We start from the raw sequence: 23068 nt of genomic DNA, 5'->3' as shown, positions 1-23068 counted from the left end.
ACTGGGGTAAATGCAATACATCCAATCATCTGTTGTGGGCTTGGGGCTCGCCGCTCTGTTGCCTTTGCCCCAGGGGCCCTGCACTGGCTGTGGGCCCCCTGCCCACCTGACAGCAGTAGGTGTGGCGAGTTGTGCCTCCTGCTGCCGGGCAGGCAAGAGACACATGGCTGATGCAGGGTCCCCAGGGGAAAGGCAGCAGAGTGGAGAGTCCTGAGCCTACAGCAGGCAACCTGCAGCCACCCTCACCCCACTTGGCTCTGCTCTGGTTATAAAAGTGTCCCTGCATGTAAAAATGGTGGTGGCCACTCTGAACTGAAGCTCATTTGACAAACTTTAGTTCAAGTGCCCCTGTCACCATTTTTAAGTGCCAGGATGCTGGTCCACTGGATGAGCTGCCCATGGCTCTGGCCTCCTCTCCACCTTGGCCCCATATCTCATTCACTGCCTTGGCTGGGCAGCACCCCCAGCCCCTGCCCCACTCTCCCCCTCATCATGTGGGCCTTGATCTGCCCTCCTTCACACCTCTTCCCTCCCTCATGCCCCTTGGCCTGCAGAAAGCTGTTCTCTACACTGCCCAGCTGCATTCCTGTAAATAGGTTATTGGATCCGTATCAGCCAATATAGCTTGTTAATAATTGGCTATTGATATTGGCCAAGAAAATCTTAATTGGTGCACCCCTACTCCTAAGCATGCTTAATGGGTTGTGCTCTCGCCCAGCGGTCATATCTCTTTGTGTGGTGGCCCCAGACAAGTGTGAGTGATGAAACTGTTTCTAGTAAAAGCCCGTGACTTGTGGAGTTAAGAGTTTAGAAGACGGCTAGCAAAAGTCTGGACTGGGATCTTGTGGTTAGAGTCCTATTCTAGAAAGTGAGAGAACTGAAGATTCCAGCCCCTCCTCCCTGGGGTTTTTTCAGTTATGGCCTATGAGGCAAAAATCAGGATGAATATCAGCAAATTTTCTCCCACTGGGCATGTCCAGACAAGTGTGGACCCATCTGTGGCGCACATGCTGCACATATGGGCATTCCCTGCACTGCTGCTTTGCAATACGGGGCATTTTTTTGACCCTGAGAGATCCCGGGGTCAAAAAAACCTATGCCTAAAAAAAATAGGGTGGAGCATGTGGTGTCAGTGTGTGTCTCCCAAAACTGGAGCCTAGCCAGCTGGAGCCAAGCTCTAGCTGCCAGCCAGGCTCCTTGCTGCAGGAGCACTATGGGTACAGCTCCTGGAACTCCCCAGGATGCCAGACCATGTGTGGCACGGGCATTCCCCAGGGACAAGTACCAGCATACAAGGTGTGCCACTGCTACTTGTCGCTGGGGAAGCACATGTTCCTGCTTGTGGGGATGCGCCCACTGTTTCCAACACAAATGTGGGTCAGGCCACTTTTGTATGGCCCTGGTTGTCAATGTCCATCACTCGCCTAGCCCCATGCCAGAGGTGTTTGCTTATTTATCAAGCCAGTTGTTCTTACTGATGTATCTGAGAACTGCTATGTTGACCTTTCAGGGAGAGTTAAACAGACAGAGAGGCCTTGTCCCTTCTAATTTCCTGGAAGCTGTGTCTCTGGATGGAGGAGTTTCTGAGGGACTTCATTCAAAGGATAAAGATGGCTGTGCAGTGAGTGTCGAGAGTCAGGTAAGGTGACAGGGCATCTGGCCAGGGCCAAGAGCTAAGCTGTGAACCTGCCATACTGGTGAGTATGGTGCAGAGCTCACACTGTGTCATGCAGCCTTATTTCGTGGGCTTCACACAGAGGCCAGCTAAAATGTTTGGAGGAAAATAGGAAGACCACTCCTTACAGGCTTATTTGGTGGGTGAGAAGGGCCATCAAGCAAGAAAATGCTTTGGCAACTTACTCCTGCCGTGCACTGGGATAAGTGCAATACATCCAACCATCTGAACCCTGAGGATTTCCAAAATACCACCACCATGAAAAGGGCATTAAGGCCATGAAAGCAACCCATAAACAAAGGAAACTCACAGCATCAGCCACCCCTTTCCCCTCCCCTGTACCCAACGGTCAAACAAACTCTAGAGGGAAATTGTAGAACATTTGCTACCTCTATTGCTTCCTGGAATAACCACCCAGCTCTTACCTGGGGAGGCCTCATTCTGTACTGACTGTCCTCTGAGCCATACCACTAAAGACAGTGGAGGTCAGTGCCTAGTTTGCCTCTAGGTCTCCAATTGACTGCTCTGTTCTTTAAATTCTCCTGTGGGACATTGCTACTATATCTCTTATTGACAGGGTTACAGAGTTGCAAAGTTGTAAATGCAGTTTGGAATTAACAGAAGTATTGTATGCAAGATGCAGGATATGATAGCATTTTGCTCAGCAGCTGGAGTACTATGTCCAGTTTTGGGCACAACACTATAAGAGGGGATGTAGAGAAACTGGGGTGGATTCAGAAGCAAGAAACAAAGGTGCTAAAGCATCTGGAATGCAAACCATAGGAGGAAAGGCTGAAGGAATTTGGTATGTTTATCTTGAAGAAAAAGAGGTTAAGAGGAGACATGATAGCAAATTTCAGTATTTGAAAGTCTGCCATAAAGAGGATGGAGAAAAATTGCTCTCCCTTACTGTGAAGGGCAGGATGTGAAAACACATGTTAAAAGGCCCCCAGAGCAGATTTAGCTCAAATCTCAGGAAAACATGTCCTAATTGTAAGAACAGTGGGACAATAGAATGGGCTGCTTCAAGTGTGCATGGAGTTCCTTGCTTGGAGGTTTTCGGGAAGAATCTGGATAAGCATTTGTCTAGGATGATTAGGCATAGTCAATCCATCTCTGCATGGGGTTGGATTGTCTGACCCTTGAGGTCCCTTGCAACCTGAGGATTCTGTGATCCTAAGAGAATCATGTACAGCATTGTGCAGCAGTCCTGGATTGGTACTGAGGCTGAGGTCATGGCAGGCCTCATGAAAGATGCTGGAACTACTGGTATTGGCTCAACTTGGTCTTTCCTGGCTTTTCTGCCTTCTGATTTTTCCTGCACCCTCTCTCCCAACTCCAGGCCTCCCTACCCCCTTTAATCCTTCTCTCTCTCACCCTCAGTGACCTGCTCTCAACTAACTCGTTTGCTTCTGCCTTCAAACACAGCCTTGTCTTTCTCAGAACCCTCTTTCTCCATCTCCTTCTCCAGCTGTTTCTACAACTCCTTGCTCCTGATGACTCCAAGTTCTACAGTACAGTGTCTGCTCTCCTGCCTTGACTCCAAAAAAAAAAAAAAAAAAAAAAAAAAAGCAGAGGGATGTTGATGAGCCTGATTTATGTATCATTTCAAATTAAGGTTGCGTAGTTGCCTTGGCTTCTGTCTCGTGTTCCAGTCCCAGCGAAAATCTGAGCCTCCAAAGCTGAACAGTTGCTGGTATTGGATCCCTTTGTTCTGGATTCTGAAGTCTTGCCTACACTGAAGAGTTGCACTAGTTATGCCTGCATTAGCTAAAGCATAATAGTCATATCAGTTTAACTCCCTGTGTGGGCTCCTTTTCTGGAATAAAAGCCCTTTTTTTGTTCCTTCCAAAATGTTCCTCATGCCCCTCAAGCTACACTCCAAAGAGCCCCTCTCATTGGAATGGGAGTGTACTCAAAGGAGGTTTATACCTGCCTGACTGTGGCAGGTTGAATTCATCGCTTGGCTTGTACAGGTCCAATCTTCCCATCTAGCTGGTCATAACATTTTTGCTGCATGTGTGCTCTGGTGCGTGTTACATTGGCCCATGTGGGGTAGGGGAGGCTGAGGCCAGCCTTTCCTGGGGGCCTCTGGGAGCTGCAGCCACAGTGATCCTGCAGCAACGAGCCTGGCCAGCAACTGGAATGCGACTCTAGCTGGCCCGGCTCTGGTTTCGGGCAGCATGTACTGTCACCATGTGCACAGTCTTGCTTTTTTCTAGGCGTGGGTTTTTTTATCCTGGGATCTCCCAGCAAATTAGCAGCACAGGGAATCCCTGCGTGTGTGGTGTGCGCTGCTGCAGACAAGTCTGCAGTGCTGCATACCATGTATACACGCTCATCTGGACACACCTCTAAGACTGTTTGGTGAAGCAAAGAGTCCTCAACTGTGAACGCAGTGTTCTTGGAGAGCTTCAGTTGTGGGCGATTTTTATAGTAGCAGGATTTCATGGCTAACAGAATTTCATGTCTCTCTGAGCATGTCTTTCCCATATATCAGTTTCTCAACCAGGGTGCTACTGCACCTTGGGGTGCCTTGAGATCCTTCCAGGGGTGTGGGGGAGTGCCATACAATGTTAGCACTGCTAAGTGTGCAAACATGATTCACAGGATAAAACCAGAGATTTTAAATAGGAATCCATTCTGACCTGTTACAGTCTTTCTGAGTTCTTTGCAACAGAAGAATTGCTTTATTATTTTTTTTTTTTTTTAAGTCAAAAAATTAGTAAAAAATAAGAGGTAGTATTTTCCAAGGGGTTCCTTGGATCGAAGAAGAGGTGCCTTGAGTCTAAAAAGGAGCCATGGCTTGTCCAGAGTGTGTGAGTGGGGGTGGCTCCTACTGCTGCACGCACTCCTGGAGGGCATGGGGGGGCATGTGTCCCCAGATATGCGTGGAGGGGCAGATGAGGGCTGCAGCTGTGGGCTGGGGTTGGGGTTGCACCAGGATCTTCCCAGCACATGGGGGTGGGTTTGGGCTGGGGCTGTGCTCAGGGAAGGCAGCAGTCGCACTGGGAGTGGGGATACAGGGGGCAGGCAGCCATCCCAAATTTTGCTGTAGCCCCCCCATAGTCATTGTCCCTCACCCCACGTGCCACTGCCACCCACCCTGAATGCAGCCTTCACGTGCTGGGAGTGCAGCCCCTATGCTCTGTGAAGAATCTGGCACAGCTCTGGCCCCAGCCTGCAGCTGTAGCCCCTCCTGCCCCCCCTGCAAAGATCCATGGCCCCCTGCCCCCCCATGCCCACCTGGGGTGTGCGAAGAAGCGGGAGCCACCCACCCACCCCATGCCTCCTGGACGGGCTGTGGCTGTCCCACAGCTTGCCCTGCCCTAGCTGGGCAGTTCCTGCCTCAGCCCCACTCCCACCCTTACCGTGGGGGGCATTGATCTACCCCCACAACATCCCTTTCCTCCCTCCCACTTCCACCACAACAGACTTACCAGCTGCACGCAGCTCTCCAAGCTGTCAGGCTGTGCTTCTCACCACCTATGTGCTGCGCTGTGCCAAATTATTGGCCACATCAGGCCGATTTGTGATGCAATCAATTTGCTTTATATTGGTGGTGGTTTGATATCAGATCAATGTATCATTGCACCTCTACTTCCTGCAGTACATGGACATGGCTCTAATTCTCTTTGAGCCAGTATAGCATGTATTCCTGACTCAGCATTTCTCTGATATATATGGACATTAGGGGTGTGCAGAGCAGGCCGTAGTCTATTTGGATTCAGCCAGAATCAGGGACAGTGATTCAATTAGTTGATTCGGATCACTGTCCCTGATTCAATTTGGGCGAATCCGAATCTGAAGACTGGATGCTGATTCGGAGAATAGGCAATTCGGACATAGATACCACTTTAAATATTTGTTCTACCTACCTTGAGGTACCAGTGTGGCTTGTAAATGCTGTGATGCTCTGGCTCATGGAGCATGCCACAAGAGTGCGGGGGAGGAGGGGCACTCCATGTGCTTGGCAGCGAATCCAGAAGTGGACCAGAAGTAGTTCCGGTCCACTTCTGGGTCTGCCAGGGAGTGTGTATGGGGGGGGCCCCCCACAGCCCCCTGGCTTGGCGATCAGCCACAGGGGGACCTGGGTGTCTGCCCCAGACCCAGGAGGCACCAGTTGGCAAGCTGCTTCTGGTCCGCTTCTGGTCCACTCCTGGGTCTGCTGCCGAGTGCACTGGGGGGCCTCTTGCACTCCTGTGGGACACTCCATGCACCCCAGTGTCACAGCACTCATGAGCTTCCTGGTACCTAGAGGTATGTAGAAAAAATATTTAAATCTGTGTATATGTCCAAATCTCTCTGAATCGATTCGGAGAGATTAAAGCATCTTCTGATTTGATTTGGATTTGGAGATTCGGCTGCCGAATTCGGCCAAATCTCCACCAAATCAAATCAGGGACTGAAGCTTCACACAGCCCTAATGAACTTCCCTTGTGATGCTGCCTTTGCCATCCAGATGAGTAGATGTATGATTTTCCAAATGCGTGCGATGTCACTCTTTTAAGACCTGCATCTGTTCCCCAGTGACATCACTCCACATTTGTTATCTAAATTTGACATTTGCTTGCACAGCTACATCAATACCCTATGCTGTATGTTGCTTTTCATAATGTTGTAGGACCTGGCAGTCCTGTTCAGGCTCTGTTTTGCTAGGCCTTGTGTACAAGGACATAGAATCATAGAAAATTAGGGTTGGAATAAACCTTGAGAGGTCATCTTGTCCAATCCACTGCTCAAAGCAGGACCATCCCCAGCTAGATCACCCCAGCCAAAGCTTTGTCTAGCTGTGTCTTAAAAATCTCCAAGGATGGAGATTCCACCACCTCTCTGGGTAACCTGTTCCAGTGTTTTACTAGTGAGAGAATTTTTCCCAATATCTAACGTAAACTTCCTTTGATGCAACTTAAGACCATTGCTCCTTGTTCTGTCATGTGCCATCGCTAAACAGTCTAGCTTCATCCTCTTTCAAACCCCCCTTCAGGTAGCTGAAGGCTGCTATTAAATCCTCCCCTCTCCTCTTCTCTAGACTAAATAAGCCCAGTTCCTTCAGTTTTTCCTCATAAGTTGCGTGCCCCAGCCCCCTACCCATTTTTGTTGCCCTCCACTGGACTCTATCCAATTTGTCCACATCCTTCCTGTAGTGGGTCCCCAAAAGTGAATACAGTGCTGCAGATGTGACCTCCCCAGTGCTAACTAGAGAGGAATAATCACTTCCTTTGACCTGCTAGCAACCCACCTACTTATGCAGCCCAGTATGCCATTAGCCTTCTTTGCAGCAAGGGCACAGCATTGGCTCATATTCATTTTATTGTCCGCTGTAACCCCAGGTTCTTTTCTGCAGAGCTGCTGCCCAGCCAGTCAGTACCCAGCCTGTACTGATGCATGGGATTATTCCGTCCTAAGTGCAGGACTTTGCGTTTGTCCTTGTTGAACCTCGTGAGGTTTCTATTGGCTCAGTATTCCAATTTTTCTAGGTCTCTGAACATATCTACTACTCCCCCCAGCTTAGTATCATCTGTAGACTTGCTGAGGGTGCACACTGTGCCAACTTCCAGGTTGTTGATGGAGACTTTGAACACAACCGGCCTCAGGACTGTCCTCTGGAGTGCTCTACTTGATACTGGCTGCCAACTAGACATTGAGTCATTGATTACTACTCAGGTTGGACAGACATGACTTGCCTGTGGTAAATCAATGCTGACTTCCTAATCATCTCCATCTCCTTCTCCACATGCTTAGAAATGGATTCCTTGGGGATCTTCAGACTTTTTCAGGGACTGAGGTGAGGCTGACTGGTCTGTAGGTGCCTGGATCCTTCTTTTTCCATTTCCTATATATGGACACTATGTTTACCCTTTTCAAATCATCCAGGACCTCTCCTGATCACCGTGAGTTTTCAAAGATGATGGCCAGTGGCTCTGCAGTCGCATCAGCCAAGTCCCTTAGCATCTTTGGGTGTGTCCCATCTGGCCCCATTGACTTGTACATGACCAGCTTTTCTAAATAGTCCCTAAACTGTTCTTTCACCCCACTGCTCACCTCCACCCCAAAGTGTGCTGCCTAGTGCAGTAGACTGGGAGCTGACCTTGCCTGTGAAGACTGAGGCAAAGATCCTCCCCCATTCAGTAAGGGATCTCCACTTTCCCTGATCCTTCTCTTGCTACCAACATACTTGTACCCTTCTTGTTACCCATTATCTCCCTTGCTAGCTGCAACTCCGACTGCTCTTTGGCCTTCCTAACTTCATCCCGGCGTGCCTGAGCAGTGCTCTTATACTCCTCCTTCTTTATTTGTCCAAGTTTCCACTTCCTATAAACTTCTTTTTTATGACTTAGTTTACTGAAGAGTGCCCTGCTAAACCAAGCTGGTCTTCTGTCATACTTGTTAGTCTTTCTGCACATCAAGATGGTTTGTTCCTGCACTCTCAATAAGGCTTCTGTCAAGTACATCCAGCTCTCCTGGACTCCTTTTTCCCGCTCTGACTGGCTTCCTAGGGGATCTTGCCCGTGAGTTCCCTGAGCAAGTCGAAGTCTGCTTTTCTGAAGCCCAGGGTCCATGCTCTGCTGCTTTCCATCCTTCCTTTCTTCAGGATCTTGTACTCAATCATCTTGTGGTCACTACTGTCAAGTTGCCATCCACTACTACATACCCCACTGTTTATTCCCTGGTTCTTACTTGAAGAGTTCATGCTTTGGTAGTGCTAGATTTTTGGTACCTATTTTGTAGATTTGTAGATAAGCACAAGGTGTTCATTGATTACAGAAAGGGAGCCAGCAGACTGTGCCTCAGTCCTTTTTGATTTGCCACTGATTCCCATATAACAGCAGTTTGGAGCTCTGTAGTTTAAGAATGTGAGCTCTGAGGCTGCTGAGGGTGTAACCTCCTGGCTTGTTCAAGGAGGTCTCAGGCTTGTTATGGTAACTTTACCTGGGAGAGACTGTCTGAGAAGGTGGAGTACAAAGGTTTAGGTATCTCTGCTTGCCAGCTTACCAGTGAGGAGAGAGGACTCTCCGCAGGAATCTGACTGGAGGCCTTGAAGGATTAATGCCTGCAGAGTTCACTGCCTCCTGTGGGGGGAAAAAGCATTGGCTGTGAATTGCTGGGCTGCTGTGGATTAGTCTCATGACCCTAATGTTCCTTTCTCATTGTTTCTGTGGAGTACGTGCCTTTCATTAAACACAGACATGCAACACCAGTGCTCCCACTTACTGATAGTCTGTCTGATGCTGCTGGGAGGCTCCTGGCAGTGAATGTCTCTACAGTCTCACCTAAATTATCAGGAGAAAATAGAATAATATGTATTTCTCTGTGCCTTGGGTCTGCATTCTCATGCTGCCAAATACAAGCACCCACTCAGCTCCTTCTGTCTAGTTATCAAGTTTGAATCTGTAAGCATTGAAAGTCAGGGAATGCAGACATGAGGACTTAAAAGCAATATCCTGCATACATTGCACATAGTCTGTGGGCCCAATCCTTGGTAAACTCCATTGACATCAATGCTGCTATACATGAGGGAAGCCTTGGGTTGACCATAATCAGTGAACACCTTTTTGTAGGCCTACTGTGATGTTCAGGGGCTTGTTAGTTAAAAATTAGTTCAAGCTGCATTCAAGCACAGTCTGTTTACCTAGGCAAGACATGGCCAATGAGCCTGGTAGGGTGCCAGGAAGAACCAAGTTGCTTGGTAGGGGACACTTCTGCGGGGCTGGGTTAGCAAATCAGCTACAAAACATCTGAGAAGACCCCGCTAGAGGGGTAACAGCTGGAGAAGCGTCATTTGAATCACAAAAAACGGAGTGCTAAGATACTACTTCTGTTTCATTTTCCAGCTGCAGCTCCTGAGACCTCTTGCAGCCTGAGGAGGGTCAGTGGGTACTGTGATTCCACAGCAAAGCTGGAATCTTAGCTCAGTCTTAGCAGAAGCTCACTGAGCATGCTCACTACTGAACTTTCAGTTGCTTGTAACTTTTGGATTTACACTTTTCCCCACAGACTAACAGAAAGACCTGATCACATATAAAGATAATTTACACACAAAGAGGAAGAAGGATGGATTATTTGACTTACTGGTGAATAAATAGTTCTTAAAATGTTGGCGACATGTATCTTTTTAACTCTCCAGTAACTGAATGAGGTGAACTGTCAAGCATAGGCCACTTCTGGACTTGGAGTAAATAGTGACCATTTCAGCCTGAAAAGGGAACTATCCTGTGAAAACAGGGTGTGCCAGTGAAGATCTCACAATATGCTTAATTATAGTTGGTCTAAGGCAGCTGCTATAATGTGTGTATTTTGCATCAGTAAAGCACAACTTTTTTTTGTAAAGTATCTTTAGAAAGTGTTCCATTCTAATTGATTTCATGTATTTATTTCTGCCCCCTTATTATGCACCTGTGGCGGTTATATTCTTCAGAGAATGAGGAAGAGAAGAGTCCAGTGATAGATATGAATGATACATAGAGAGAACAACCATGTAAGTGTATGTGAGAAGATCCTCTTGATTTCCACCCCCGCCCCACCCAGCCCAATGCCTTAGAGTGCTTTGCAGCCATAGTTTGCTCCTTCTCCTGCTGTAGGAGAGCTGGCTTCCCTGGGTTGTGTTAGCAAGTCCAGCTTGAAACAGCCCAGTGGCAAACTATTTCCTTCCAAAGTGGTTGTGTGCTACCTAGAAGCTATGATATGCTTGCAGTGCAGAGTGCAATTGTTTGGAATAATTATCTGGTGGTTTTGGGGACTGTGATAATGATTGCAGGATAGTTAGAAGTTAGAACAAAGGCCTTCTTTGTCATTTGGCCTCTCTCTCCAGCTGGGACAAGGCTCTTCCCTGCATAGTAGTTCACAAGGCTGTATCCAGTAGAGCTGTAAGTGTCCTATGTAATATGGCTCTTTTCTTTGCCATTGTAACACTATCCCCTAGGTTAATAACTCCCTATATTCCTTGCTTAATTTTACCCCATTCTCCCTAACTGTGGTCCTTTTACACAAGTCTAAATGTGCCCTCTTAAACCTACTAAATAATAAAGAATGTTGGTGTGGTCAGTCCCTAAAATCAACTTATGTGGATAATTGTTCTGTATGATAGCACTGGTGGGAACAATGGGCTTTTGTCTGCAATAGTGCTCTGTGCAGGACGAGGAGAATTATTTTACTTTTATTTTTTAACATTTGATTTAAAATTTCAGAAAAAATATGATAGTAAGAATTCTGAGAGAAAAGCAAAGACTCATGCTTTATTAACATTAACAGTTTTTATCAAGATCTTGACAGTAATATGCCTTCATTTCTTTTCTTGGAGAAGTGGGCAGAGTTTGAATTTCCATTGAGTCTGTGAACTGGTTCTACACTTTACCTATCATTTAGAGGGCTGGGTGCATGGGTGTGGTTGTATATGTGTACATGCACTTCTGTGTATGTTTGTATAAATGTGTGTGTGTACATGCTTGTCTGTCATTAAGTAGCGCTGGGTTCAGAAGGACTTGTCATCACATAGGGCACAGCTAGTCATTTCCTTTTAACTGTTGGATACGTAATATTTGAATGGGTATATTACTATTGCCATTACAATGAATAATCTCTAAGGGAGTTTATACATGTGCTCTAGGAGGGGGCTGTATTAGAGTGGTTTTAAGAGCCTCTCTCATTAGGCACCCAGAGCATCTCGCATATAAGCATCCCCGTGCTGAAAACCCTGTGGGGGTTTGGTGCCCCCGGAGGGTTTGGCGCCCCTGCACTGAAAAATGGCTGCGGGGGCACCAGACCCTCTGGCTTGTTGAGCAAGCTTTATTTAAAGTGCCCCCACCACCATAATTATCACACTCCAGCAGACTTGAGTAATTACGGTGTGTCAGAGCAGCCTCACTGCTTGTGTATAGGCACTCTAAATGCCTACATGGAAGACTATCTCTGATAGTCCTTGGAAGTTTAAATAGCAGATAAAAGCAGAATAGAATCCAGTCGTTGGAATATGAAGTTAGACAAATTTAGAGTAAAAATAAGGTGCCATTTTTTTTTTCTGGGGGAGGAAGGTCAAGTGGAAGTAATTAACCTGTAGAACCTGGGGAAGGGATGGATTTTCCATCACATACCTTTACATTGGTGTCAGATAGCTCAACTTGAAGGAATATCAGGGTGATATTTTCTGACCTATGCGATGTAGGAGGTCAGACCAGAGGCTCATTATGGCCCCTTCTGACTTTGAAACCAGAGTGATTTGTGATATTGTGAAACAACTGTTGTATTATCCATAGCAGGCAACTTTTGTATTATGCCTTTAGCTATTATCCTTGTGGACTTGAGAGTTAACATGCATCTGGCATCAGTAGCCAGATGAATCTCTGAAGGATTTGGTAACTCTTTATACTGAAGGCTGACTTCATCTTTCTTACCCCCTTTCCAGAATAATGGTCTCTTTCTATGTATTCCACACAATCACAACAAGATGTTTATGAGATCTGACTCCCTAGACAGTGTTTCAACTCATCCTCTACCTAAAATACATTCATCAGTAGAATGAATGAAGCATCTGTACCATGCCAGAGATGAATGGAATTCTAATGGGAAAAGGAGAGATTCTGGGCATCTGCCTTTCCTGCTGTTACTTGCTCCCAATGGATGGTAACATCTGCTGTTAGGCACAGGACACTGATCTCAAGACTGTCAGAAAATGAACCCAGATGAATGGCTGTACTGTCACCAGCTAGTCAGTGTCAGCTCCTAGGGTTGATTTTATGTAGCAGCTTCACCCTGCCTTTCCAACAGGCTTCTGGTAGCAAGGCATATCCATGAATGACACTGAGATATAGCATGACACTATCATGACCTTTATAAGTATATTTCTTTTGCTCCTCTCCTGATGCAACATCTGTGCTCTTTGGATGTTGCCCTCCACAAGCAGAGCATTGCGCCGTCTATCAATGACTCATCCTTTTTCCATGGAAGAATTTTTGCTGTCCATTTTTTCTAAGTCTCAATTCCAGAAAACTCTTAACCAAGTGCTTAACTCTTACTGACTTCACTGGGACCTTACCATATAGATTATTACTGTCTTGAATGGAAGACACTGTTTCAGACTGGCCAAGGTGCAGAGCATTCTGTTGCTGCCTTCCCAGTGTGCACGCACCATCCATATTCCCTCTCACTTCCTGCCTGGCAGGCTGCTGTTCAGGTGTTTTTGTTTAGATGGGAGCAGCTGGAAGGATGCCATTCATATCTGGCCATACGTGGGTCCATCAGTAATATCAGTATAGGTGATGTAGAAAGGACAGAGTAGGGTCAAAGGCTCCATTGGGCATTAACAGCTAGAGTGGAAAAGAGTCTGTCCAACCTGGAAATCTTCATGACCCCAGACAGGGAAGGCAAGAGATGTTATGTAGGGCAGCAGGAAGCGTCTGCTGGAACCCCTGCCTGGAGCAATTACAAAGAAGAGGAGATAAACTGCAGCTGCTGGGAATTGACCAGTAGCTAGGTTGCTACTGAGAGGAAGGTAGGCCCTGCAGGATCCATGCTCCCATCCCTAAAGTCTGTTTGTGGCTGACCCCAAGGGGCAGTGGGATAGAGTGAGCTATTTGAGCCCCTCCTGAGGGGCAGCAGGGCCCTAGTAGAACCAGAAGATACCATGGATGGCATTTTCAGGAACATCTGGGTGAGACAGACTCCATTTTTAGGAGTACCATAGGCACTAAGGAGCCAGTGTCTCTTGCATGAGATTTGGGCTCCTAAGTCAAGTAAGTGCTTCTGACATTGTCTCATATCTACTCTCCCATGAAGGGTTGTGGTGTTCCCTCTTTAAGAGAGGTTTGAGAGAGTGTGATACTCTTCTTATCTCTGAAAGTCTTCATCTTTCTTAAAAGGTAAGGCAGGATTGCTTCCTGTGTTCATTGTGACCATGGGCTCTGTTGTCTTGCCTAGTGGCCTAGTCCATTGTGCTGAATCCTCTTGGAAAGGACTCCAAAATTAACTCCTCCCTGTTTTCAGTACTAAGCCATCAAGTTATATCCTGACTCTCATGCTTAATTTCAGCCAGTGTTGAGACAAATGGCAGCTGGTGCTGGGGGACTCTGGAAAGGTTCAGAGCTTCAGTTTGACCCACCCTGATGGACTGTAGCTGCTGGGGAAAGGTCTAGTGGCCTGCTATTGTGCTATAGCATAGAGACAAGCAACACCCACCTCAAGAAAATTCCTAATCAGGTATCTTCAGGGCACAGCATGGTAGGCCCACTTCCCACCACCTCACCCGCATTCCTTTCTCCTGTTGTCTTGAGGCAGCTCTCAGAGGCTGCACAGTCTAGAGATGTGGTTGTTGTGGGGGACCTAAACTACCCTGACATCTGCTGGGAGGAGCAGTCAGCCAAATCCAACCATTCACGGAGCTTCTTAACCTGCGTGCAGGACCTTTATCTAACACAGGAGGTATACGGTCCCACTAGGGGGAATGCCTTACTGGACTTAGTGTTGGCTATGAGGGAGGACCTGGTAGGGGAGCTGCAGATTCATAGTCACCTTGCGGACAGTGACCACCAATCGATTGAACTCACCATACAGCATAGGGTGGGTAAGATTAGTAGGGTGGAAGTGCTTGACTTTAGGAAGGCTAACTTCAGTGTGCTTAGGAATCTAGTCAATGACCGCAGGATAAGAGTATTGGCAAGATGGGAGTCCAGGAAGGGTGGTTGTTTCTAAAGGAAGCGATCCTTCGGGGGCAGAGGGAGACTATCCCAGTACGAGGGAAAAGGAGCCAAAAAACTTCCTTGGCTAAACATGGAAATCCAGGGGAGCCTAAGGGCAAAAAGAAGGCATATAGGCAGTAGAAGCAGGGGGAAGTTACCAAGGAGGAGTATACCTACTTGCAGGGAGGCAGTTAGAAAGGCCAAAGCAACTACAGAGCTGAGGCTGGCAACACTAATTAAAGACAACAAAAAGTCTTTCTTCAGGTATGTAGGGAGTAAAAGGAAGGCACAGGGCAGCATAGGACCCCTGCTGAACAAGGAAGAGCCATTAGTGACAGACAGGGGGGACAAGGCTGAACTATTCAATGACTTTTTTGCCTCAGTATGTCTGAACAGGGGTCAAGATAAGTCTCCTAATGGGTTCTTAGGTGGGGATCAGAGGGACACCAGCCCATCAACTGTCGACACTGACTTGGTGCAGAGTCACTTGGACTGGATGTGTTCAAGTCAGCAGGCCCAGATGAGCTGCATCCAAGGATACTGAAAGAATTGGCTGGTGTCATAGCAGAACCACTGGCACAACTGTTTGAGTGCTCATGGTGCTTGGGTCAGGTCCCAGAGCACTGGAAAAGGGCCAATGTGGTCCCCATTTTCAAGAAGGGGAGGAAGGAGGATTTGAGTAATTATAGGCCAGTCAATCTCACCTCCATCCTTGGAAAGATCTTTGAAAAGATTATGAGGGATCATATTTGTGGGAGTCCAGTGGGAAAAATAATGCAGTAGGGAAACCCGGATGGATTTGTAGCAGGTAGATCACGCCTGACCAATCTGGTTTTGTTTTAAGATAGGGTCACAAAATGCTTAGATGCAGGAATAGAGGTGGATGTCGTTTTCTTGGACTTTAGCAAGGCCTTCGATGTGGTATCTCATCCCATTCTCATAAATAAATTAAGAGGCTGTGACATAGGTGTTTACATGACCCTGTGGGTGGCAAGTTAGCTTAGCAGTCGCACCCAGAGAGTAGTAGTAGATGGATCGGTGTCAACCTGGAAGAATGTGGATAGTGGGGTCCCTCAGGGTTCAGTCCTTGGACCTGTACTCTTCAATATCTGCAACAGTGACTTGGATGGTTGTGTGAAACGTACTCTGTCCAAGTTTGCAGACAGTACTAAATTGTGGGGTGAAGTGCACACTCTGGAGGGTAGGGAACGATTGCAGACAGACCTGGGCAGGTTAGAAAAGTGGGCAGTACACAATAGGATTCAGTACAACAAAGACAAGTGTAGAGTGCTGTACCTAGGGTGTAAAAATATCCAGCACACCTACTGGCTGGGAAGTGACCCTCTCAGCAGCACAAAAGCGGAAAGGGATCTCAGAGTCATAGTGAACTCCAGGATGAACATGAGTTGTCAGCATGACAAAATCATTAGCAAAGGAAACAATACTTTATCATGTATCAGCGGATGCATGACAAATAGATCCAAGGAGGTGATACTTCCCCTCTTTGCAGTATTGGTCAGACCGCAGTTGGAGTACTGCATCCAGTTTTGGGCACCGTACTTCAAGAAGGATGTTGAAAGACTTGAGAGGGTCCAGAGGAGGGCCACTAATATGGTTAGGGGCTTACAGGACAAGCCCTGTGAGGGGAGACTGAGGGACCTGGACCTCTTCAGCCTCCACAAGAGAAGGGTGAGAGGTGATCTTGTGGCCGCCTACAAATTCATTAGGGGGTTGCAGCAAGGGATCAGAGATGCTCTGTTCACTAGGGTGCCTCTTGGGGAAACAAGAAACAATGGCCACAAACTGACAGAGAGCAGAGTTAGGCTAGAGATCAGGAAAAACTTCTTCATGGTAAGGGTGGCCAAAATTTGGAATGGGCTTCCAAGGGAGGTGGTGCTCTCCCCTATCTTGGGGGTCTTTAAGAGAAGGCTCAATAGGCATTTGGCTGGGGTCATCTGACCCTAGCACTCCCTTTCTGCCTAGGCAGGGGGTCAGACCCAATGATCTGTTGAGGTTCTTTCCGACCCTAGCATCTATGAATCAGTGAACTCACTTTATACTTGCGGAGTGACAAAACTTAGCACTTCTTATGTTTTAGAGGGCACACTTCCATTTCATAGCCCAGCACTTACAGGGGGCTGGGGATACCTGATCTCATGCAAGGTCTGAGGGATATTTTAAAGCTGAATTTGTATGGGACAACTGATCTATGCTGGAAATGGGGACCATCTCTGGGATGGGCTTTGGTGATGGTCTTGCTGGGTAAGCTGTATGCATGGGGATGATGCCACTGCTTAGCTCTGAACTCAGCTGTTTCTTTTGTTGTCTTTCTTTCCTGTTTAGCTCAATTTAGATGGGCCTGGTGACCTGTCAGCAAACACCTTTGAAGTGCCGCCATCCTGCCGTGTCACTGGTGTCCCAAGTCCAGAGCAAGTAGTGTTTGAGACTCCTGAATCCAGTGTTTTGCCTGTTCAAACTAAAAAAAAGAGAGGCTTCTTCTTCAAGGGAAAACAGCTCTTCAGAAAACTAGGGTCCAGCAAGAAGAACTGAAAATGGATGTTACCGAACTATTTAGACTTGTCCATAAGCCAGGCATGGACTGTAAATTCAGGACATGCCCTCTGCAATAAACTGACCTGCCACAGAGTATTTTCATAAGGAAAAAGTTGACTTTGCTTATTTACAACTTTCTAATGGCTCCATAAACCTAGGCCTCCTTCACATGGTGTTCACAGAGAGCCCTGTTGCCACTGGGCTGCATGTCCAGTGAAATCAGCACCTTGGGTGCAAGCAGTGTTCCTGCAGAAGAGCAGCGTGGACAGGAGCCTGGGCACTAGGGATATGGCTACCTCCATAGTAGTGTCCTGACTCTGCATAGCCAGCCATTCCCTGTAAATATTTTAATTCTGAAGGTGATATACTGGCTGTAATTTAGCTAAATGGCTGCTCCCAATAAATCCCCAGTCCTTTAGGAATTACTCCTTAGTTGTAATACTGAGATTTCTTTGTATAATGTGCCCAGGTACTGCTCTGTTCTGTTCAGATAGGGCTATTGGCACCCCCTCCACTTCCTGAAAAGATTGTTTGCACTTGATTTTCTTCCTGTGAATCCCCTTTGTTGGCTCTGGGTGGATGAATGAGACATTTGTACTGAAAAAGGTGTAAATACTCAGCTGTGCCTAGGAGCATCTCATTCTGTCTCAGTTGAGCTTCATTGCAAGGGTTCCCCAAGGAGAAAGGAGACAATACCCACAAGGCTATTCTTGCTTTAAGGGGTACATTCATAGTTCTGCATAGAGCCAGGGCTTCCAGAAGGTGGTTGGTGCATGTTGATCATAGCTGCCTGGGGACACCGCCTTATTTTTTTTCTTTTTCTTTTTTGTTTGCTTATTTAAATATTTGACTGACATATTCCAATTGTTGTGTGTTCCTGACTGAGTTTTTGGAGAGCAGAGCTGGGAGCAGAGCCCTGCCAGGGAGTTTGCTGCTGTTTTCATATGAGGTAACCTGTCCCTTGCATTAAGGATGCATCCCTTTCTAAGCCAAGGAGTTTTGTACTATGTGGTTTCTATCCTTTTTTGGCCATATTTATTTCTTTGCATGTCTCAATAGGGTATTTGTTTTGAGAAAGACAGTTATGTTTGGTATTTGAATGATGCTAAGGCTATGTCCACGGGTGTTGGTGATACAGTATGTTTTTATTTAATATCAAATTTTATTATAATAAAGTCTATTTTCACAAAATACATCTTTTCCTTACAAAAGTCACACAGTCACTACTGCTTATTTTTAAAGATTCTACCTTTTCCCCCCCACCATCCAGAATGAGAGGCCATGGAGCACTAGCACTCCCAGAACAGAATGACAGCCCCCCACACCGAGGAACATGAGAAACTTAAGTTAGAAAAGTGTTGTAAGGGGCTAAGATGCCACTAGGCCTCCATCGGGGTGGGACAGCCATTGTTCTGGAATTACTGTGGGTACTTTATGGCCCTGTCTGCCACAAGAAGAGGGTGAAAGGGCTGCAGCAAGGGCAGAATTTAGCCCAGTTTGTCAAATTCAATGTTCAGTTATTTTGTGTCTCAAGGTTATTCTACACCCTTGGACACAGCAGGTGTTTTGCCACTTACTTACTTTGGTAGGAGCTGCTGCAGGTTGTAGCTGCCATGGTTTTGGCACTATCCCACGTAGACATAAAAGTGAGAGTAATTATTTCATGGTGTGCGGGGGGAAAAATGTATTTTGTCTGCTTTGTGAGAGGTTGCATTCACACAAGGGAGTTAAGTGTCATGATGCTCAGCATTGCCAACCTAACAGGCCACTGTTACCATCTAGATTCTATAGTTAGCTACTAAAGCTCAATCTGCAAAGCACCTGGATATGGAATTCCCACCCATCAGTGTCCAAGCTATTCAGTAAGCAATGATAACACAATGGGTGGCATTTCTTTGGTACAGGGTTCACAATCCTGGACCCTGCCAAACAACCAAAGAGATCTCAGCCTTTTCTTCAAGGACACAGCTAAAGCAAGCAGGGGCTTCTATTCCATAGCCCTCACTTACCATACTTCTTCAAGATATGGGAGACCTAAGTTCAACGCCCTCTTCTGCTTGAAGAGACCAAAACCAACTTTCATATACAAGGATATTTTGTTGTAAGGGTGGTGTCAGCTCTTGCTAACCCTTCTGTCAGAGCTGTTCCACTTGATATAAACTAAATAAATATTCACTGGGCAAGAAAGAAAGAGTGAGGAAGACTCTAACGTGAGTGAATAACCTGAGCCTGTTGCTATTTAAATTTTGTGTACAAAATGGACTCCCACAAGAGAGACTGAGATGTGCCTATAGATGTGCAATGAGACTTCTCTGATGCATTGTAATTACAGTGCATCAGAACAGACTCAATTAACTGAGTCTGCTGGAGCATGGTAATTACTGCGCGCCAGCAGACTCCAGCGTCACATGTATCAGTGTCCCCACACTGAAAAATGGCATACTTTAACTAAAGCTTATTCCATGAGCTTGAGTTAGTGTCCCTGCTGCTATTTTTCAGTGCAGGGATGCTCATACACGTGATGTTCCAGGTCCTTTAATTAGAGGGGCTCTGAGAGCCGCTCTAATTAAAGCCCCCCCCCCCACACTTCTGGAGCATGTCTATAAACACCCAGACATACCCACCCACAGCAGACTCTCCTATAGCCTGTTAGGTGGTTTTACATCTGCACCACAATGAAAACAGGAGTGTTTTCAGGGTTCAGCCGGGTTTTGTGAATGTCAGTGATGTTTAATGATGGACTCAGGTGCCTACAGAGGCAATTCATCACCATAGTCCCTGTTGAATCTAGTCCCATTGTGTCAAATGTGGCTACTGGGATTCTGCTTTCCAGGGATTAGGCTTTCCAAATATTCACCTATAGGCAGAGACCAGGTCTGGAAACTCATCTCTGAAAGGAAATATTTAGGGAAATTGTGTCTCTTTTAGCTACAGTAATGATCATGAGCCACTCAGCTGCTGCGGTGAAATGTTTAAGAAAGTTACTTTATTGTAGGGTGCTCAGAAGAAAGAATTTTTGAAATATTTCAAGTCGGCCTGAGCTAACCATCATCAATGGGCTGGAACTGGCCACATGAATGGGTAAATTTCCCCAACCCCTTGGACACAAAAAGCAAACCCTGGAGGTTAATACTCCTCTTAGGCTGGATCTTTTCTGCAGCTAAACCTTTAGGATCAGATCTACTCATGAATATTTCCTTATAGTTGCCTGGAAAGTTTCCAGAAACATGTTTTCCTCCATGCATTATAACTCACATGGATCTGCCACCTGCTCAGTTTTAGAGGAAGTTGCTTTGCAGTTATAACTGAAAGCATGGAGTTTCTTAAGTGGCATGTTTACTGTTTTGACAGTTTCTTTCAACTACCCTAATGTTGCAGTTGTTATTAACCATTTCCTAGTATGGCTATTTACAGGACCTCTCCACTCTGCTTTAGGTGGGAGGGCAGCGAATTTTTAGGGTATATTTGGTCCGTATCTTTGGTTGAAGTAGGAAAGGAAAATAAGTGGCAGTACCCAAGTTAGGTCTCAGATGCCCTGCTCATTATGTAAAGTACATAAAAAGGTGCCCTGGGTAAGGTGTTTTCATGACCTATTGTGAACTAGTTTCTGTAACTTTAACATGATGAACTGGTTCTCAGGGCAGAACCAGATAAAGAGATCCAGATAAAAATGATTTCTAGTTTATCTGAAAGACCTTGTTCCACTAAAGCAGCTGAAACTAGCATCATCATTCCTGTCCTAGCTCCATACAAATCACAGAAAAACAAAGCTGTGTAGATGGATGTGTACCTTTGTGTCTGTGTACATGAACAGGCAGCTACATGGAAAGACAGAAGAGGAGACAATACTCAAGAGAGCTAATTTGACACTGAGCAAAGACAAAAGGAATGGGTGTGGTGGGGGAAACAATGAACATCTGCTACAGAACAGAGAGGACAAGGAGAACGGACACTCCCGGAGGCCAAAGCCACTGGACAGTGCGCATGGGTGATTTTAGAATGCTTATCAATTGTCCCAGTGCCATTTGTCATGCATGCGCACTGAATACTGGTGTCTGATGGGCTGAAATGGACAACATTTGCAGTAGTGCAGCTGTTACAGAGGTGCCCAGGGGGTCCTAACAATCCCTGAGTTCCTGGAGTGCTTTCAGGAGCGCAAGGGTTAGAGAGGCCACCTCTTTATAGAATTTAAGCCAAGTAGGTTTTTTAATAGGGCTGTGTGAAGCTTCAGGTAGTGATTCAATTCAGAGGAGATTCAGCCCGATTCGGTGGCTGAATCTGGATCTGAACTGAAGCAGGGGACCAGTTTAAAGGTCTGAATTGATTCAAAGTTCTCCGAGTCTTTTCTGAAGATTCAGAGAGCTTTGATGATTTGGGCAGTCCCTGGTGGCTCTGACCTGGTCAATGCTAGGGGCGGGGAAAGGGAGGGCTGGGGGAAGCTCCCCAAACCCCCGCCTGTTCCCCCAGCCCTTCCATGGCTGCCCTCGCTTGCCCCAGCTTCTGGTGCTTTAAACAAAAGCCCTGGTGCTCACTGGGTACTGCTGGGTGTGTGGGGGGTGATCCCCTCTGCCCCACACTGCTTCAGGGGCCCTGCCATGAGCCCCTTGGTCCCCTCCCCCCTTGCTTCCCCAGTCCCCCACCCCACGAGTGCCCCACCTGGGCCAGCTCTGCCCCTTAAACAAAACACAGAAAAGCCCTGGGACTCACTGTTCCTGCAGTGGCCTTGGGGGCTTGTGCAGAGGCCCCCACGTGGGACGGGGCAGCAGGGATTGCTCCCACTGCCAGGAGTGGTGAGTCTGGGGGTGTTTTTTAGTTGTTTGTTTTTTTTTCTTAAAGGGCTGGAGCTGGCCTGGGCAGGGCTCCCATGGGGGGGGGCTGGGGGTTCATGCAGAGCGCCCCATGCAGCATGGGCCAGTGGGGGCAGCAGGGATTGCCCCCTGCCTGGCAACACCTCCTGAGTCGGGGCTTTTTTTTCAACAAGTGCTGAAGCTGGGGAGCTGGGGTGGATGGGGTAGCCGTTGCCAGGCTGGATGAGCAGGCAGGGGATGGGCCTGGCTGATTCAGAGATTTGGCAGCAGCCAAATCTCTGAGTCAGTCGGCCGAATTGAATGGGGACAGTGATATGAGTCACCGTCCCCCAAATCAGCCGAATCCGAAGCGAATACTAGCTGCTTCGCACAGGCCTAGTTTTAAACACTAAGGGCACTATCCAACTCCAGATGATGTCCTCTGAAAACTTAAAAGTCAAAACACAGATGCACATATTCCACAAGACTATTTGCTCTCTCAGAGTTAGAGGCATTGCTCTCTAGCCTTGAGGACAGCAGATACTGTTCTGGCTTGAAGGCAAATTTTTCTAAAAGCTCTTAAACCCTTTGGACAGTTCAAAAGCTCGGGGTTACCATATATACCACTACACCTAATCTGGATGAAGTTCAACAGGAACTAGTAGTGGAAACAAAGAATGTTCTTCACGTTTTCAGTACTTTTTAAAGGTACAGTAACGGATAAAAATCACTGCAGGGACTGGAAACAAGCTAAAGTCCAGCAAGGGAGCTGTTTGGTAGGAGTGTATGGGAAACTGTACAGGAGGCACCAGACTTAGTCTCTTCAGTGATGGGGCACACTGGACATGTGGGATTCCAGCTGGTTGGACACATGGGGTGTGCAAACTGCACCAGAGTTTATTGCTACGTGCTAATTCCATGTGTAGATGCACCCCCGAGGATCAGCAGGTGGAGGAAGAAAAAACAATGAAACAACAAGTTACATATGCACAAACAGTTTCATTGTGCAAGTAGGAGAGCCACCAGGGATTTCAGGAGATTCTTCCTGGGAGACAGTATGGTTAGATAGCTGGGTGCTGTTCCCAGCTTGTGTAGGCTAGGAAACATTGCTCACTCAGAAGTGTTGGGAAAGGTCTGGTGCTATTATTGGCATCCAGGTAGAGAAATTAATGCAGAAGTCTTGACTACTGTGCCCTGCATGTTTCCCTACCCAAGAAGATGTCCTGAAAGTAGAGTGCATGAGAAGCAGGGTTGGCCTGTGCCTCATCCAGAGACTCCATGAGGTACTGAAAGGAAGGAGGAAGCTGGTGCAGGAGCAGAATATGAAGGGAGGCAATAAGACGACCCAAGCACAACCCAACTGTGCCTTTGCTAGCAGCCTC

General features: G+C 46.9%; 2 long non-coding RNA genes across 2 annotated transcripts in view; one reads left to right on the top strand and one right to left on the bottom strand.

Moving 5' to 3' along the window:
- The window catches only part of LOC109317653, a 4804-nt gene extending 3215 nt beyond the window's left edge, over positions 1-1589 (bottom strand). Inside the window, exons 1-2 of the long non-coding RNA XR_002103090.1 lie at positions 1504-1589; positions 769-773 (exon numbers count right to left, since the gene is read on the bottom strand). This is a non-coding gene — a long non-coding RNA (uncharacterized LOC109317653). The remainder of the gene's footprint in view (positions 1-768; positions 774-1503) is intronic.
- On the top strand, positions 1548-18090 carry LOC109317652. Its single transcript, XR_002103089.1, has 3 exons — positions 1548-1639; positions 10095-10154; positions 16690-18090. It is a non-coding gene; the product is annotated as an uncharacterized LOC109317652 (long non-coding RNA).
- The last annotated feature ends 4978 nt before the right edge of the window (positions 18091-23068 follow it).

This window comes from Crocodylus porosus, unplaced genomic scaffold, assembly GCF_001723895.1.
Source record: "Crocodylus porosus isolate Cpor-Errol unplaced genomic scaffold, CroPor_comp1, whole genome shotgun sequence".
NCBI classification, from domain to species: Eukaryota; Metazoa; Chordata; order Crocodylia; family Crocodylidae; genus Crocodylus; species Crocodylus porosus.
Note: the sequence above shows the minus strand (reverse complement) of the source record. Positions and strands in the feature narration are given on the sequence as shown.